The sequence below is a fragment of the Lactuca saligna genome, chromosome 8, assembly GCF_052625555.1.
Source record: "Lactuca saligna cultivar CGN05327 chromosome 8, ASM5262555v1, whole genome shotgun sequence".
Lineage (NCBI taxonomy): Eukaryota > Viridiplantae > Streptophyta > Magnoliopsida > Asterales > Asteraceae > Lactuca > Lactuca saligna.
In genome coordinates, this window is record NC_136424.1 from 136,864,582 (window position 1) to 136,881,776 (window position 17,195).

The window sequence follows — 17,195 nt, forward strand, 5'->3', positions numbered from 1 at the left end:
AGATTTCAAAGTAGACTTTAGGACTATTGAGGAATCTAAACCCTTAGGATAATAGACTAAGAATTAGCGTTATGTACATCTAGGACTTTTGGAAAAGGTGTAAGGCAAAGCTCTGCCCGATTCACCAATCACCATATACTTTTGTCAGGTGAGTGCGTAGTTATTATCAAGATCATAATCCAAAATAAAATCATTATTTATATGAAACATTAAATGCTTTCTGTACTATCTATGCTATATGCTATTTGTGTAATTAATACTATTGGATTAGAAACCATAGCGTAAATCAATTTCCCTTAGTTATAAGTCTTACCTTAGGTTTATAAATTAGACTTGTAAAGGTTGCTTAGTTCAAATTAAGCTTGATATCAAATACGTCTCATGACTAGGGTAGATTGTGTGAGATCAGAGCGGAGTGTTTCTCCTCTTTCTTGGTTGAACAGAAATGGTGGGTCCAGATCAGACAACTAACAAGTATGTCTGGGTCATCAACTAGAGTATATGACAACACTTGACTATTCTAGGCAGTCTAGTGAATTACGTTGATAACATCGACTTATAACCCATGAACGTAAATAAAATGGATACCATATTTATCAAATCTCTGAACATTGGTTTCCATATATGACTTACACTTGCCATGGAATCCCCTAGCTATGTGGTCAAACAGTTGCTCAAACGATTCATCAGGTTGGGTGATTCCTCCATATAATCGTTGCTTTAGGATATATGAGGATCGGTTGGGTTGGGTAGTTGGTCTTAGGTCAGATTTTATATTATCTGATAAATTTGTTTTTAGGAATGATATTATATATTTTTATCATTAAATTATTATGGGCTTGAGAACTCTATTCATCTCACCAGGTCTTCCCAAACCTGATCCACTCATTTTATGCATCACAGGTAGCGGATGTAAGGCTGTCGAAGTCTAGTTAGAGTGCTGAGTAGAATAAAGATATGTGCCTGTAATAAGTAGTTTCAGTACCTTTTATGCTTTACGTGGTAATGTATGTTTGGATATGAATGAACGACATCCTCAAGGTTTTAATAAAATAACTTTTGTTATTATAAAATGTTTTATTTAACTGGGAATTTCTGCATCTCAATTTAGAAAGCGTAAAGAAAAATGTTTTAACTGGTTCTAAAAAATGGGGGATGTCACTTGTGGAAACGGTGTACCAGGGTGAAATGGATAAGGTGAGAGGTGAACTATGCATTATGAAAAATGAGAAAGCTGTCTTGGAAAGTAAGTTAGTTGGTTATGATGATATTGTTGAAGAGGTTTCGCCGCTAAAGGCTACAGTGGCATCTCTTGAGTTGGAGAAGATTGGACTCATGGACAAGATAGCTATGTCAAATCATGTTGTTTGAAAATTGAAAGGCGACTTGAATGATTCCTCCTTCCATAATATGAACTTGCATGCAAGTGTGGTGGGGTTAGAGGATTAGTTGAACAATGTGAACAGAGATGTAACTTAGGTGATATCGCATGGGATTGCGAAACCGATCGACAAACTTATCTCATAGTCTTCGTTTTTTGAGGCTAACTGTGATTTGCAGACCATTTGCGTTAATTTTGGCAGGAAAGATGGCAGCGAGATGATGAACGCCGAGTACAATATGGGTATGCACGAGACTGACCTTCCATTGTATGATCCCACCCGTGTGCAAAAGATGGAGGAGGTATTTTCTGCTTTGTTATGCGCTGATTATTTATCTGAATTTGGTTTCCCCTTAACAGATGTTGAGTAGTTAAATACATTAGTGGGTCGTGCTGGTGGTAGCACTACATCTACAAGTGGTCATGGTGGGAGTGGCGAGCCTCGTATAGTGTGGTGTGCGGGGTGAATCTGATATCATATTTAAAACATAATAACCATCTTTTGTTCCAAAATAAACATAATTATAGCTAAAAGTGTTAGAAATATGCATTAAATATATAATTATATATACACATATCAAAATACCCCACACTTGGCTTTTGCTTGCCCTCAAGCAAAATTAATTTTATTATTACCATATCAAGACTTTAGCTACCAACATTGTACAAGAAAATCCATTTTAAGCCTCTCCCTTACTCCAAGATCGTAATGAATGCATTTGTGTCTTAAATTTCCTAAGAACTTTCCTAATCCTAAATACTCACAATCTTCATAAACACTTCCCCACTTCTTTTGAACAACATTTATTTTATGCATCCATATGAATCCATCCCCAGAAAACTTTCTTGACCTCAATGTAATTTTTTGTTAAACCCCTAAGCATACATATGGAAAAATAACCTAGAAATAAAAAGAATTACAAACAATAATAACTTGGCAAATTTTGCCTTATTCTTGAGTAGTCAATTGATTAGGAGTTTTTCCTCATGATATTTCTTGATCTCTATAGCTTTATAGACTCTTATTCCCAACTTGTGCAACTTTTTTTTTCACTCAAAACTAAAAATCCTAAAAAAAAAACATATGCTAAAGCAATGGAAATTAACTTCAACCCTTATTGGTTAGAGATATTAGTCTAAGGTGCAATGACTACTTAAGTTCTCCTAGATACATTTTTGGTACACGATGCTAAACATATTGTGACCCTCAAACTAAGAAAGGTCGTGCTTTTGTTCCATGATTTCACTAGGATAGGGAAGCCACACATACACTATAACGTATATTGGCTCAAATAAACATGAAAATTCGCATCGGATTGTCCCATACAACGATAACAATTTAGATCTCAACATAACAACATTTTAACTAGATTCAATTTTTAGATTATTATTTCAAATCTTTCTAAGAAATTTTAAATCCTAGTCATTTTTTTTTTCAATTTTTAATGATGAAATGTTCCCATTGCATGCTAAAACAATAAAAGAACATATAATTAAAAAGGAAGAATTGGAGTAGACCCCCCTTTGGTAGTAGTGGCGAGATCGAATTCTGAAACTTGTGTGGTAAAGCTTAGACTTCTCGTATAATGACTGGAAAATATTACTTCTGAGCTCTTTTCTTGAATGCAAATATGCCGGATTGAAATAAATCAAAGAACCATTCTTCAAAAGGTTTGCTAAACCTCTGCCACGACGTTCTATAGTAACGCCACATCGTGGTATCGAGTTCGAGATCGTAATGATCACAAAATATAAGATAGCCACAACGTGGTCTAGTGATGACACATCGTGGTGCTTGGTCGGATGCAGTTATGATAAAACTAAATGCCACGATGTGGTGTCTTCTTAGAGCACCTTGTAAGATCCAAATTAATGCATCGACTTTTCTTAATGGCTTAGGACCATTCCTGATCTTTCTTTCTGTAAAAATATTCAAAAATATTCTCTTCATTAAGTAGGAACCCCACACTTATTAAAAAATATGGTCTTTAATTATAATCTTTACAAATAACACAACTTCTTCATCCATTAAGCTCCTTTACCGCTTCACGTATTTTTCTTCTAACACTACAAAATAAAATCAGAAGACTAGAGAAACACATGATCATTTGGTCAAACTAACATAAAAACTAAAAATAAAAACTAAAAACTTAAAAGAAATCAAAAGGCAAAGACAATGCAAATTCTTAAACATCAGGTTGCCTCCCGAAAACCGCTTCTTTTTGAGGAGTCATGAGCAGGACTCCTTCCCACTCTACATTGTTGTGATTGGGAGTGGGATCTCCTTTTTCTTCTTTTGCTCTTTCCACTTATGCTTGTATGCTTGAACCCTTCAAATGTATGCCTTCTTTGAATTTTCCTTCTTCTTTTTATTGGTACTTTCTTCATGTTTACGCTTTACCCCTTTCTTTTTTCCTTTCAATTTTATGTTCTTCTTATCATCTTCTTTAGGACCTTCCTTGTCTAACTCCATCTTTACCATTATTGGCTCCTTTAATTCTCCACCCACGTCTTCATCAATGATCTCAATTTCTTCTTATAAGTCTTCTTCTATTTCATTTCTTTCCTCTTCCACTTGAACCTTGGGTGTAGTAAACGCGATCACCTCAATTTCATCGGAATCAAGGCTCTTGGTTTAGAACGTTGGATATTTGCAACATGGGGCTTTTCCCAAACCTTCAATTATTCTTCCATTATCTTTTCAATTTCTTCTTGCTCACTAAGGTCTTCTTCCATATCATCCATCTTTGACACTTCATCTTTCGGCTTTTCATGACTCACTTTTGGACTCATCTCAAATGTAATTGCTTTATTTTTTACACGAAATGTGAGCCTTGAGTCGTGGACATCAACAAGATCTCTTGCAGTACTCAAGAATGGTCTTCCCAAAATAATGGGAAGGTCTTCATCTTCATTCATGTCGAGAATCACAAAGTCAACTAGAAAAACAAATTTTCCCACCTTCACTAACAAGTCTTCAATGATTCCTCATGGGTAAGTAATCGAGTGACCCGTCATTCGAATTGTCATCCTTGTGTCTTAGAGCCTTGGTAAACCAAGCTTCTTATAGAAAGAATAAGGCATAATGTTAATGCTTGCCCCCAAATCGACTAAACCATTAATAGAAATAGACTGAATTTGCAAGAGAGAGAGAGAGAGAGAGAGAGAGAGAGAGTAGTTTCTTTTTTGATTTCTGTAATAATTTTTTTTTAAGAAAAGAAAATACCAAGGATAAATAAGTTTTTATGAAAAGGTTAGAAAATTTTGAACCAAAATTGCAATAAAATCAAAGTTTTGGACCACTGTTTGAACCAAACTTAGGGGTTATGATACAACACATGAACCGTGCTTACAATTTTGTCTCTATATAATTTACTTTAAAGTTTTAACCATCAAAATTTATAAAAAAAACTAGTAATAAGCTAGAAAAAAAAAAAAACAAGACACTCGTATAAGTTTGGATTTAAATACCAATTGATATATGTACATGTGATTTTAGAATCTAATTTTCTACAACTATTAACCCACAATAAGATCTGGTCTCTACATCATCCTAAAAAATCCTTTATGAGATGGCTTCATTCAAAAAGATCAAATTATTCTTTACTATAAGACTCACATGATTTTCTGTATTTATTTTTCTTTAAATCGGATAATTATATAATAAAATAAAAGAAATTGTATTTGCCTTCTTATCTAATACCAAGTCAAGACATTGTATTTGCATTCTTATTTAATACCAAGTCTTCAAGATGCACATTATTTATTTTAATCAAATCAATCCCACGGTCAAGTAGTCATTTTCTCCATTTTCCTTCGTTTTTATTTGAAAGATGAGTTAACAATAGCTTTTTCGAAAGTGGACTAAGACTAAGACGTCTAAAGGCCCAATAAAATACTTTTAATCCATTAAAACTCCAAATTTATATATTTTATTATTTTTTATAAAGATATTAGAATAATCATCCAAATCAAGAATGACATTGCTGGTATTACGACTGAAACACAAAGCACATTCTATAAGCTTTAGATTACATACCTTCAAAGCATTTAAAATTCTCTTATCTGAAATTTATTCGTGAACTATATATATCTACGTATGTATCTATATATGTTATGTATATCAAATTAATCACTTCCAAAAAAAAAATGTATATCAAATTAATTATTTTTCCATGGAAAGACAAGAAACATATTTCAGGGGTTGTCTACATGTTTTTGATTCTAGAAGTATATTTCATGAGGCCCACTTTCTCTGATGTAAATATGTGGTGCTGATATTCAGCAACTTGTTCAAATTGCTATGTACTATCATAAACAGGTAAATTATAACCTCATGTTATGTCATGTGACTGTCAATGAATAATATATTTCTGTGCTATACGTAGACCTCGTTAGATTGGATAACACTCTCGTACCTGTGGTGCTTGACAAATGAATCATACATTTTTTTTGATGTTATGATGTTTATGTATGCATATATATAGAAATTGTAAATGGACCTTCATAAGTTGTTGGGCTAAATGAATGGAAAAAACTTTTAAAAGAATTAAAGAAGTAAACGTATCTATGTATGTATAGAGTATAGATGAAGTCGTTAAATGGATTTTAAAGTGCGGGGCTTAATGAATATACTATATATGTAAATGATATTTATATTGTCAATTAGAATTTTACAAGTATGAATATCATCTACATATACAACTCAAAGTTGATTGAACTTATACCTTCAACACAAGATTTAGATCATATTGGGTAAGGGACTAAGGGCTTGGGGTCCAACCCTTGATTCTAACATTATTTTTTATTTTTTATTTTTTATTTATTTATTTATTTTTTTTTGGCAATTGATACCAAGTTCTAATGTTGAAGCAAATGTATGTCTTCATACCAAGTTCTAAAGTTGTAGAGCAAATGTATGTCAATCAAATCCAACCAAATTCGATATCATAATTTGGCACCACATGGGGGACCATGGACGAAATTGCTTGTAGTCCCAATTCATTGATAGGATTGGATTGATGACTTAAGTTGCTAATAAATAAACGAATATATTATATAATATATTCAATATCTTTTATTTTAGTAGATAATCTTTGTAAATAATTGTGGTTATCTTTTCTCATTTTTCACCTTTGTAATTTTGTATGTATTTATACCCCCAATCAATATCATAAAGATTTGTTTGGTAAAATTATTCTATCGTAACATGATTTCACCGTAATACGACCCCCTCTCTTTAACCCTAATCTTGTCGTCATCTTCTCTATCAAAAATTCTTCAACAATGGATCTGATCATGTCACCTCTCTCTCCCTCCAATGATTCTACCATACCTATGGCCACCCTTTTACACATGATTACTATCAAATTAACCTTATCTAATTACCTTCTATGGAGAAATCATGTTGTTCCCATCTTAACTCATCAGAAGTGGGTTTCCTATGTTGACGGCTTATCTACGATACCAACAACTAGAATCACAATAGAAGGAAAAACTATACCAAATTAGACTATTACATATGGGTTGAAACTGATTAAAGGGTAATTCTTCTTCTACAATCCTCTCTTACTGAGGAATCCATGGTTGGGGCTCTAGATCACACTACCTTTTGTCCTTTTTGGTGTGCCTTAGAATCTTCTTTCAACCATGCTTCTTTAGAACGAGCCCAAAATCTTAAAGATTCTCTAAGGCCATTAAAAATAGGTGATTCATTTGTATAACCTCCCAAAACTCATAGAAAAATTTTCATTTTTAATTAGGAAAAACATTCAACACATATATTATAAAGGATCAACAATGTTAATAAGTGTTTCAAAAATAACATTAGAGTATCATCAAATCATAAGTGTGAAATCTTCAATGGATGCAATGCAATCATGTCGAAGCCTTCTCTTTTGAACTGTAAGTACTTGAAATTGTCTAACCACAAAAATATAAGTGTAAGCACGAAACGTAATGAGTTCCCTAAAATACCACATACCATATAAATAGGCCCAACCCAACATACATAAATGGGGCCAACCCAACGTGAATAATAATGGGCCCAAACTAGCATACAAATAAGCCCAACCCAACATAAAGGGAGTACCCTAAAAAAAGGAACCTTTGCTCTACCCAGCCATTTCAGGTTAAGAAGATGTCAAAGCACCTTTATATTTATAAGAACGATGCGTTTCGAGGTGTGAAGTGGGAGAGAGGAGATGTCATAGTTGGGGTTTTGAATAAGACGATCTTTTGATTTTATTTTGCATTTTTTTTCATATTGAAAAAGTATGAAGAACGGGTGGTGTGAAGTTTTTTTATCATCATGGTGTCAAGTTATTTTTCCACAGGACCTCCCATACAGTATCGTCACCGCAGTAGAGTTTAACCACCAAGTTTGAGATGGATTGGTGTGGTTCCTCTACGCCTAGGACACTCGAATATCAAACCATGAAAACATGCAATAGTTACACAGACAACTAGCACGATCCAGTGGGCTGAAATTGGTGCCTTCGACCCATGAGTATAGTGAGAAGACTCACTTCAATCTGATGTCAGGCAAACACATCACACACCCAAGCTGCTAAAATGAAACTCCTCACATCAAATAATACATCATAAAACTAAATTAGAATTAGGTAATAATGCCAAACACAAGTTTTGGTTCTGATTGACCTACTTGGGTAACAGACCATTTTACCCTTCCATGGCTAGGACCCACCCCTCAAGACCTAATATCCAAAAGACCAAAAGTTGGTATTCTAGGGTTACATCATGCGTACCCGTTCTCTACACACTGCATAGAGTCTTCTGATGGAAAAAACAGGGGCTAAACCAACCTACGCGTTATGTAGATAAGATTACGCCCTACGTAATTATGATGTTTGGCAACTTTTCTACTAAGACCTTAATGTCTTAAGACCAATTGTGGAAATATCCTATCTGAATCCAATAAACATCTTAAATGATAAATTCACAACCTTTAAGCCTTTGGATTGCTACAAGGAGTACAAAACCAAAGCCTATGTTTTAAACATGACCCAAAAGCTCAATTGATCAAGCATAGCTGAATGGGTGTGACCAATATCCCATTTTAATGGTTCATAAAGCTCAGAAATGATAAGAGACACTCCTCATGAGGTATGGAGTTTCTCAAACTCCCTAGATCCACGATTAAGGGATAAAAACTCATACAAACTCACAACACACTAGATCTAATAAAAGGATAAACAAGGTTTAGACTTCATACATTCTCGAGGACGTTGAAGAAGAGTTGTGTCTGGATCTACAAGCTATTGACTCCAAGCACACCTTGCAAGTTCTCTTTCTTCACAAAAACACACACAAATATAACTTTAAAGCTTCAAGGATCACACCAAGGGCTAGGGTTTCGAAGTTAGAGAAGGAAACGGTGGAGGCTGAGCATGGGGAGGGTATCAAGAGATTAAAGCCTTTAAATAGGGCTCACAAGCTATCAAATAGGTTTTGAACTTAGCACACCTATGCCTTGCATAACCAAGTTTTATGCCCTGTATAGGACAATAAGTCCCATCATATGCTTATTGATCTAGACCTTGCATATAGAGGCCTTTTACACCCCACGTAGATGGTCCATACTCAAAATTTAATTAAAATTATTATTAATTTAAGATTCTACCTAGGTACTAGGTGTTACAACCCCTCTCCCCACTTGAATCACACTTCGTCCTCGAAGTCTGTTGCTGCAAATTAGTCGGGGTAATGCCCTCATCTCCTCCTCAGGCTCCCATGTCCACTTTAAACCCTTTCAACGCTGCCACTGCACTTTTACCAGGCTCATCACTTTGTTGCGTAGGGTCTTTGTCTTTCTGTCGAGAATGGCAATCGGTCTTTCTACGTAGTTTAGGCGCTCATCAACCTGAATGTCATCCAAGGGGACCACTACTGAATCATCTGCTAAACACTTTTGTAACTGAGAGTCCAATAAACCGATATGCAACCTTGCCCATCCGGGCAATAATACTAAAGAGTCCAATAAAACGGGGGCCCAACTTTCCTAGCTCCTGGAATCGAATGATACCTTTACAAGGTGACACATTCAAAACACCAGATCTTTGACGTAGAAATCAAGGTTTTAATCACTCTTAAAGCCTTGGACAATAGACTCTATTTATTCCTAGTTAATTTAGGGACCTTAAATCATTAAAACCCCCTCCCAAAGAGAGATTACGGCCATAATCTCTAAGGGAATAGGTTCTTGGGACGTGAACATCAAGAAATGGTGCCAAAATGTGCCTAATGCCTTCATTAGCCTTAGAAAATTGTCTACAACCTATCCTAAATGAGTATGGGACTTGAAAACATAGAAATACCCATTTCCATATGAGTTTATGGCAGTAAACTCAAAAGGAAATGGCCTTAGGGCTGAAAACTCCTAAAAGGAGTGTCTTAAAGCCCTAAACTATTCCAAGGATTTAACCACCAAGTAGAATTGCTTCTAGAAATCAAGTAACACTTCAAAACACATAATATCATTAAGCTTGGGAGCTTACGGCCGTAAGCTCAAGGGTTTACGACCGTAAACTCCTTGTGTGGGGTTTAAAGAAGAGTAAACTCATGTATAGGGTCTTTTGGAACCCTAAACCCCTTTAGCCTTGTCCCACAACAACATAGATGCAACCCTTAGGACTTATAACACTTATACAAAGTGTTTTCATGTTCTAGAGTGTCCCAACTTAATTTATTAGTTATAATTTGGATAATTAGTTATATTTATGTTCATTATATGATAACTAGTCTCGTGCGTGTGTAAAAGTCTCCGTTTGCCACCTAGCATAGTATCCGACACTTCAATCCAATCCACTCACCACAAGTGAGTTCATACCTCTTTAACTAACCTTTGAAATACTTTTAAATGTTTTAAATGCTTTTATGGGGGGGGGGGGGGAATACAAGTTGAATACTTATAGTTATTACATCAATTACATGTGATTAATAACTACCAAACCAATGATTTTCCTACTGTTCAAACTGTTTATCAGACTATTTTACTTCAAACTGTTTTACAAACTCTTTTATTTATCAAATACTTTTACGCAAACTTTGTTATACTTATTATAAATTGCATGCCCATATATGTATAGTTATATAAGAAATGTTTAAAAGGCTTAGGAAGGCCGTCCGCCCTATTTCCTTTTCACGCTTGAGATGTGGTCTGGTGGGATATCGGGTAGCCGTCCGAAGGTCGTTTCAATATTAATTATATATCATGTGTACATATATAGTCATAAAAGTTCTTCCAGATTCATTCGTACCAGTTACATCATTAGTGTGTTACCATATGGGTAGCACGGGATAATACTTATACAATTGCTCGATCAATGAGTCAGTTCATTCATGAGTTAGTACTTATTACTATGAGAACATATACATTACATTACAAGAAGAAAATATACAACTATACTAGAAGAATAACATATACAACTATACTAGAAAGAGAACATACATAACGATACTAGAACGAGTAACAATATATTACATATATATGAATACGTTAACAAATTGTGATCCACTGTATCGGAGCATGCCTTCAATGTCATGGCCCGAGTTGTAGCCAGAGTCTCTTGGAGGGATAGTGTGAGTTTGTGTATAGATCTATACTGGATTGACTATCCTACACCTTGCTGCTAGCTACAGCCGGACCTGCAGGTCTGCGGTTGCCAAACGTCATACCTTTTTACGACCTACATTTGTCGTTGTTACCTAGTCGATAGTATGGTACAATTAATCACATAATACCTTAATATAAATCCGGTTTAAGGTAGTTCGTACAGCAGTAGTTCCTATAATGCAACACTACAGTACTACATTAATTTACCTTTACATATATTTAGTGATCATATCACTTAAACATTAATGTACAAACTATATTTTGGCAATGATAGTTACACTTGGGAAAATTACACACTTTTACAATAAACGAACATACAAAACAGTTACGCCTTGGTAGAAGGTTACTTTTAATAGAAAATATAGGTTTTTATAAGAGATTCAAACTTTTATAAACAGTTACAAACATTCACATACTTTTATCACCAATATTTACAATCTCATACTTAAAACCACGTTCAAACGTTTTGATACAAACACCGACACTAAAATACTTATGAACTCACCAGCTTAATGCTGATAAACTCTTTCAAAATAACTTGTATTCTCAGGTCATCAGTAGACAGGTACCGAGGCCAGCTTTTGAGAAGATGGAGCGCATTCAAGACTCATCTTATTATTTTGATTTACTTTTTGGTGTCTATAACTGTACAGAACACAATTGTATTAAATTTATATATTTAATGCAATGGATGATCTTGTTTGCTTGTTTACTGTTATACTGTTTTGTGATACTTTACATGACGTCCTCCGCCCCAGAACGTTTCCGCCGTTTTTGGTTTTGGGGTGGGACAATTGATGACCGGGGATTCGCATAATCTCTGGCTTAGCGCGTCAAAGGTTTCCTGTTGACCAGACCCCTATTGGAAAGTGACATTCTTCCTTATCAAATGGGTCAATGGTACAATGATCTTAGAGAAAATCCTGAATAAACCTCTGATAATAACCCACCAGACTAAGACATATCTGAATCTTAGATGATGTCCTCGGAACCTCCCACCTCATGACCGCCTCAATCTTGGCCTGATTGACCAATATACCCTTCTGGTTAACAATGTACCCCAATAACTACACCTTGCGCAACCATAAATCACATTTGGAGAATTTGGCATACAACCTCTCCCTCCTTTGGGTCTCCAAAACCTCTCGCAAGTACTCCTTGTGCTACTCCTTGGTCTTGGAGTAGACCATAATATCACTGATAAACACAATCACCAACCAATCCAACATCGGCCTGACCCTGATCTGATGATAATAGACTACAAATCAGTCTTGGAGAACCAAGCTACACCCTGAAGTTGATCAAATAAGAATCAATACTCGGGAGTGGGTGACGGTTCTTCATTGTTAGCTTATACAACTCCCGATAGTTAATATACATCCTGTATGGACTGTCCTTCTTTTTCACAAACATAATCGGTGCTCCCCATGGTGAAATAGTCAATATGATAAAGCCCTTGTCCAATAGCTCCTGAAGTTGTGTGGACAACTCCTGCATCTTATAAGGTGCTAATCGATAAAGTATCTTGGCTATCGGAGCTGCACCGGGAACCACATCAACATGAAACTCAACCTACCTCTATGGAGGCACTCTAGGTAAATCCTCAGGAAACACATCAGTAAATTCCAGAACGATGGGAACATCACTCCAAGTTGTCATACCCCTTTGTAACATCCAAAACTTGAAGATAAATTATTGAGAATAACCCTATTTCTAGGTCAGCTCGAAGAGTTGGAGGGACCAACTCGAAATGTTGAAGATGGAAGAATTGCGGGAATTAAATGAACCAACTCGACAAGTTGAGGATCCTTAACTCGACCAGTGGGTAGCTGGGAAGGAAAACCTAGTTTTTAGGGTCTTGCACCCTATTTAAAGGCCTTAAGTCCTTTTTCTGGCCTCCTTATTAGCCTCCATTATTATCTAAACCCTAAAACAAGTTGTAGTCTCCATTGTCAAGTTTTTGAGCCTTGGAAGGAAGTTTGGTGTTTATATTGCACGTCGTGAAGGAATTAAGAAGATCTTGAAGTTTCTAGCTTAAAGAAGGAAGTCTTGGATCTAGAATCACTTCATTTCTTGCAGCCACTTTATGGTATCAAGTTCATACCTTGATTTGTAGATGATTAGATCTTCTCATTTTGGGTTTTGTTGTGTTTTGTCCTCTTTTTCAGGAGGATGATGGAGTGAAGTCATTTATGGGGTTGTTCTTTCAGATCTGAGTTGGTTTTGGTACCCTTGAGCTTAAAGGTGCAAACTTTATGAGGACTCTGGTGTCATGCATGCATTAAGTCAATTATTAAGTCCATTCCAAGCTTAAGAGCTTCATATAGACATACATGAATGTAAAGTTGGAAACTTTACATGGTTTTCCAGCTCAAGGAAGTCAGATCTATGTTTTGGAGTCATGTCCTTATGGATTAAGGGCTTAATGTTTTAAGATGTGGGTTTCTTGCGAACTCGATGAGTTTGTGGGTAAACTCGGTGAGTTGGCTCGGTTTTCCCCAACATTTTCAGATTTATAGAGGAACTCGGCAAGTTTGTTGGTCAACTCGGCTAATTAACTTGGTTTTTCCAGATATGTGCAGTTGATGGAGAAACTCGACGAGTTGAAGGACAACTCAGCGAGTTGGGTCAACTTGGACTGTTGACTTTGAATTTCGAGTTATGTCTTTGACCAAATTTGTCCCAAGGGGTACTTGAAGTAATTTGAATTATAATAAGGAAAATTATGGGCTTAGGATAAGGCCTATATGGGGTTGGACCCAATTTGGAAAATTAGGCCATTAGTGGGCCTTTGTGGATCTTTTGGTTTTGGGCCTTAGTTGTAGTTTATGTTGGGTTAGGGGTAAAATGGTCATTTTACCCCAAGTGAGGATTATGGATTATAGCATGGAACCCAATTGCTAATTGGGTGTATTGATGGTATTGATAGCTAGGGAAGCCGATAGGGCAGCAACTAGGGATTTCTTTAGGGGAGCTTCTACATTCGTGGTGAGTTCGCCTCACTATACTTGTGGGTCGAAGGCACCAATTCCGGACCACTAATTTTGGTTATCTATTAGTAGAGGGATGCCTTATGGGCTATATATAGTCATGTAGGATAGACTGAGGACTATTGATCAAAACTATAGAGTGGGATCATTTGTACGGGTGACTATCTCACCTCTGAATATATACAACTATGCATTCCTTGGATTGTTGATATTGAGTATGTTGCTATATTGTTATGATATGTTAGATCTGTATCCTGGTAGATAGGATAATGATATGCTTAGTGATCTATTAGATATGCCTGTTATCTGTTTTGGCTATATGTTTTCCAATAGCATGTATTGATGTAGTGGGGTTGGGTTGAGACTGTACTGCTTTGTGCTGCCAGTCAATTAACCCGATAATGTTTATATCGGTACATTATATGTACGATTATCTGTTATGTATATGTTGACATGGTTTGTGTGTGTGGTTGGATTGAGGCGGACCTGCTTTGTGCTGAAGGCCAGATAGACTGAAGGCTTGTGAGGCGGACCAGTCAGGACAAAGGCCCATAAAATGGTCCAGACAGGCTGAAGGCCCGGTGAGGCGGTCCGGAAATGCTGAAGGTTCTGTAAGTGTTCCAGACAGTCTGAAGGCCCCGTGAGGCGGTCCAGACGTGTTGTAAGCTCTGTATGCATGCTGTTATTTGTATATGTTATCTGTTTAAGTGTTGGTACTGTTGGTTCTAATGGATTGTGTCAGTTGTAATTCTTTTACATAATCCATTTTTATGTAACGGGTTGGGCCTGTCCACCCGATGTCCTTAATGATTAGGGTTTATCTATAAATAGTGCTTCCACGCACCGTATCTATTGTCGATCCTCCTGTAACCCTACTCTGCCTTTACAGTAGCAATTCTTCATCGAGTTCTTCTAAGGCAGAGATTATTAATCATTCGGGGCAACTTTGATCATTGTGTTCTTTATTTATGATTCATTTACGTGTTTGAAATCTGTCGATCTACTCATCTTTATTCTGACAATTGGTATCAGAGCATGAGATTGTGTAAATCTATGTAAATATTCTGTTGAGTTTCATTAGGGTTTCCGCTTTTATTAAATCCGTTCTAGTTGTCTCCATTGTTATTATCTATTGTATACATTGAATCTTGATCTATATTCTAACGTAAACTCGATTTCATTTTACACATCTGATTAAACAACAAGTTTCATTGAATCGACAACATGTAGCCTAATGATTCTCACGTTAACTCCATCAATATCTCAAGCAACATCAGATCTACAACAAGGATCCTTATACTCTTTCCAAACGATTATTAAGTGTGGGCACTGCATTTTGAGGGTTACGTGTTAGGGCTTGAAAGTAATGGATCCTTGATATGGGGTGCCATAACGAAGGACCCGTTTGCTCATACTAGTACAAAAAGGGTTATCAAGACTCAAGCTGAGTATAACGATCTTCTTCTGGAAGTTGCAGATATACCTAAAGATGAAAAGGAAAAGCTAATCAACAATGTCAAGGCTATGAGGATCATCCATTTTTCTTTACCTGCCGACACGTGTCGCTTCGTAAGCTCCCGTGAAACAGAAAAAGAAATATGGGAAAGGCTTAGAGAACTCTACTCAAGTGACATTGATCTTGAGCATTCTATTTAGACCTTGTTACTTTTAGACTTTGGAGCTTTTGTTCCAAAGCCTAAGGAGAAACTAGACCAAACATTCAACCGTTACAACCATCTTTTGAGCAGGATGATGAAGCATAAGATAAAACGTGAATTGATAGAACAAAAGGTTACATTCATGAACGGGTTAAGATCTGATTAGAAGGTTGTAGTGTCAATGGTTAAAGTGCATGAGCAGTTCAAAAACTACTCCTTGGCAAAGCTTGTTGGTATTCTAAGGTCACACGAGGATGAAATGACAAGTGAGGGAAAAGTTGTTTCTAGCATGGGTTCGTTAGCTCTTGTAGCAAATGGTAAGAAGGTTACTGATGATGGTTCAGAGTCTGATCTCTCCATTTGCGAACTCTCAAAATAAGAGTATGATATGATGGTGCCCAATCCAAAAAGGTTCGCAAAGAATAACTTTGGATGCAACAAAAACCAAAACTGGTAGGGAAGTTACAGCTCAGAGAAGGTGAAGGATGAGAGTTCTAACAACTCTCAGAAGGAAGAAGTAAAGAAGAAGAAAAAGCTTGTAGGAGACTCCAACTATCACTGTAGTTATTGTCATGGTAAAAATCATCTAGCTAAGGAGTGTATGCTAAGAAAAATGAATGAGAAGAAAAAGGAAGAGGATGATGAGGATTATTTTCTTAGGAAGCCGGAGGACATTAAAAAGAAGAAAAATGCAGATGATGCTAAACCATCTTTGATTGTGCAGGAACATGATGATGAGTTTGGAAGGGTTGAAGTATGGTCAACTGATTTTGAGGATGACGAGGTTCGTAGACCTACTCAAGGGAGAAGCTTCATTACGAAGGATGATGTTTTGAAGTTTAATTGAAGATGTCTGATGGTGAGCAATGAAGTTTCAGAGCAAAGAGGATATGCTTTAGACAACTATTTTGCTGCAAAACCTGTTTTGGAGCAAATCAATGAATGTGAGATGATGATCAGTAAGGTAAACTCTATTCTCGAATCTCTAAAAATTCATAGCTCTTCCTATGAAATATTGAATAATCTAAAACCAAATGTCAAGTTCTTTCATTTATTTGGTTCCAGGTGCTTTATTTTCAATTCCAAAGAGTAAAGGAACAAATTCAATGTGAAGGCCGATGAATGTATTTTCTTAGGGTATTCTCTGACTTTTAAAGCATATAGGGTTCTCAACAAAAGATCAAAAAGAATCGAAGAGACCTATTATTTCACCTTTGATAACACTTATTTGAAGAAGTATCAGAAGTTTGACTCCAAATCAGAGGAAATATTTCCCGTGAAAAATCCGAAGACAATTCCTATCTAGCCTTTATGAGGAATTCATGAACCTCTTTGACGAACCTGAAAAGGTGATCTCTTCAGAATCCAGGGTAGCAGATAATAAAGAAGACGAATTGAAAAAGATTATTGATAATGTTGTGAACGATATGGAACACGACCACCCCACTCCGAAAGACTCTGAAATTTCGTCTCAATCACAAGTTGCGAATGCTACACTACAGGGGGAGGGTTTCACTTCAACCTCCTCATCT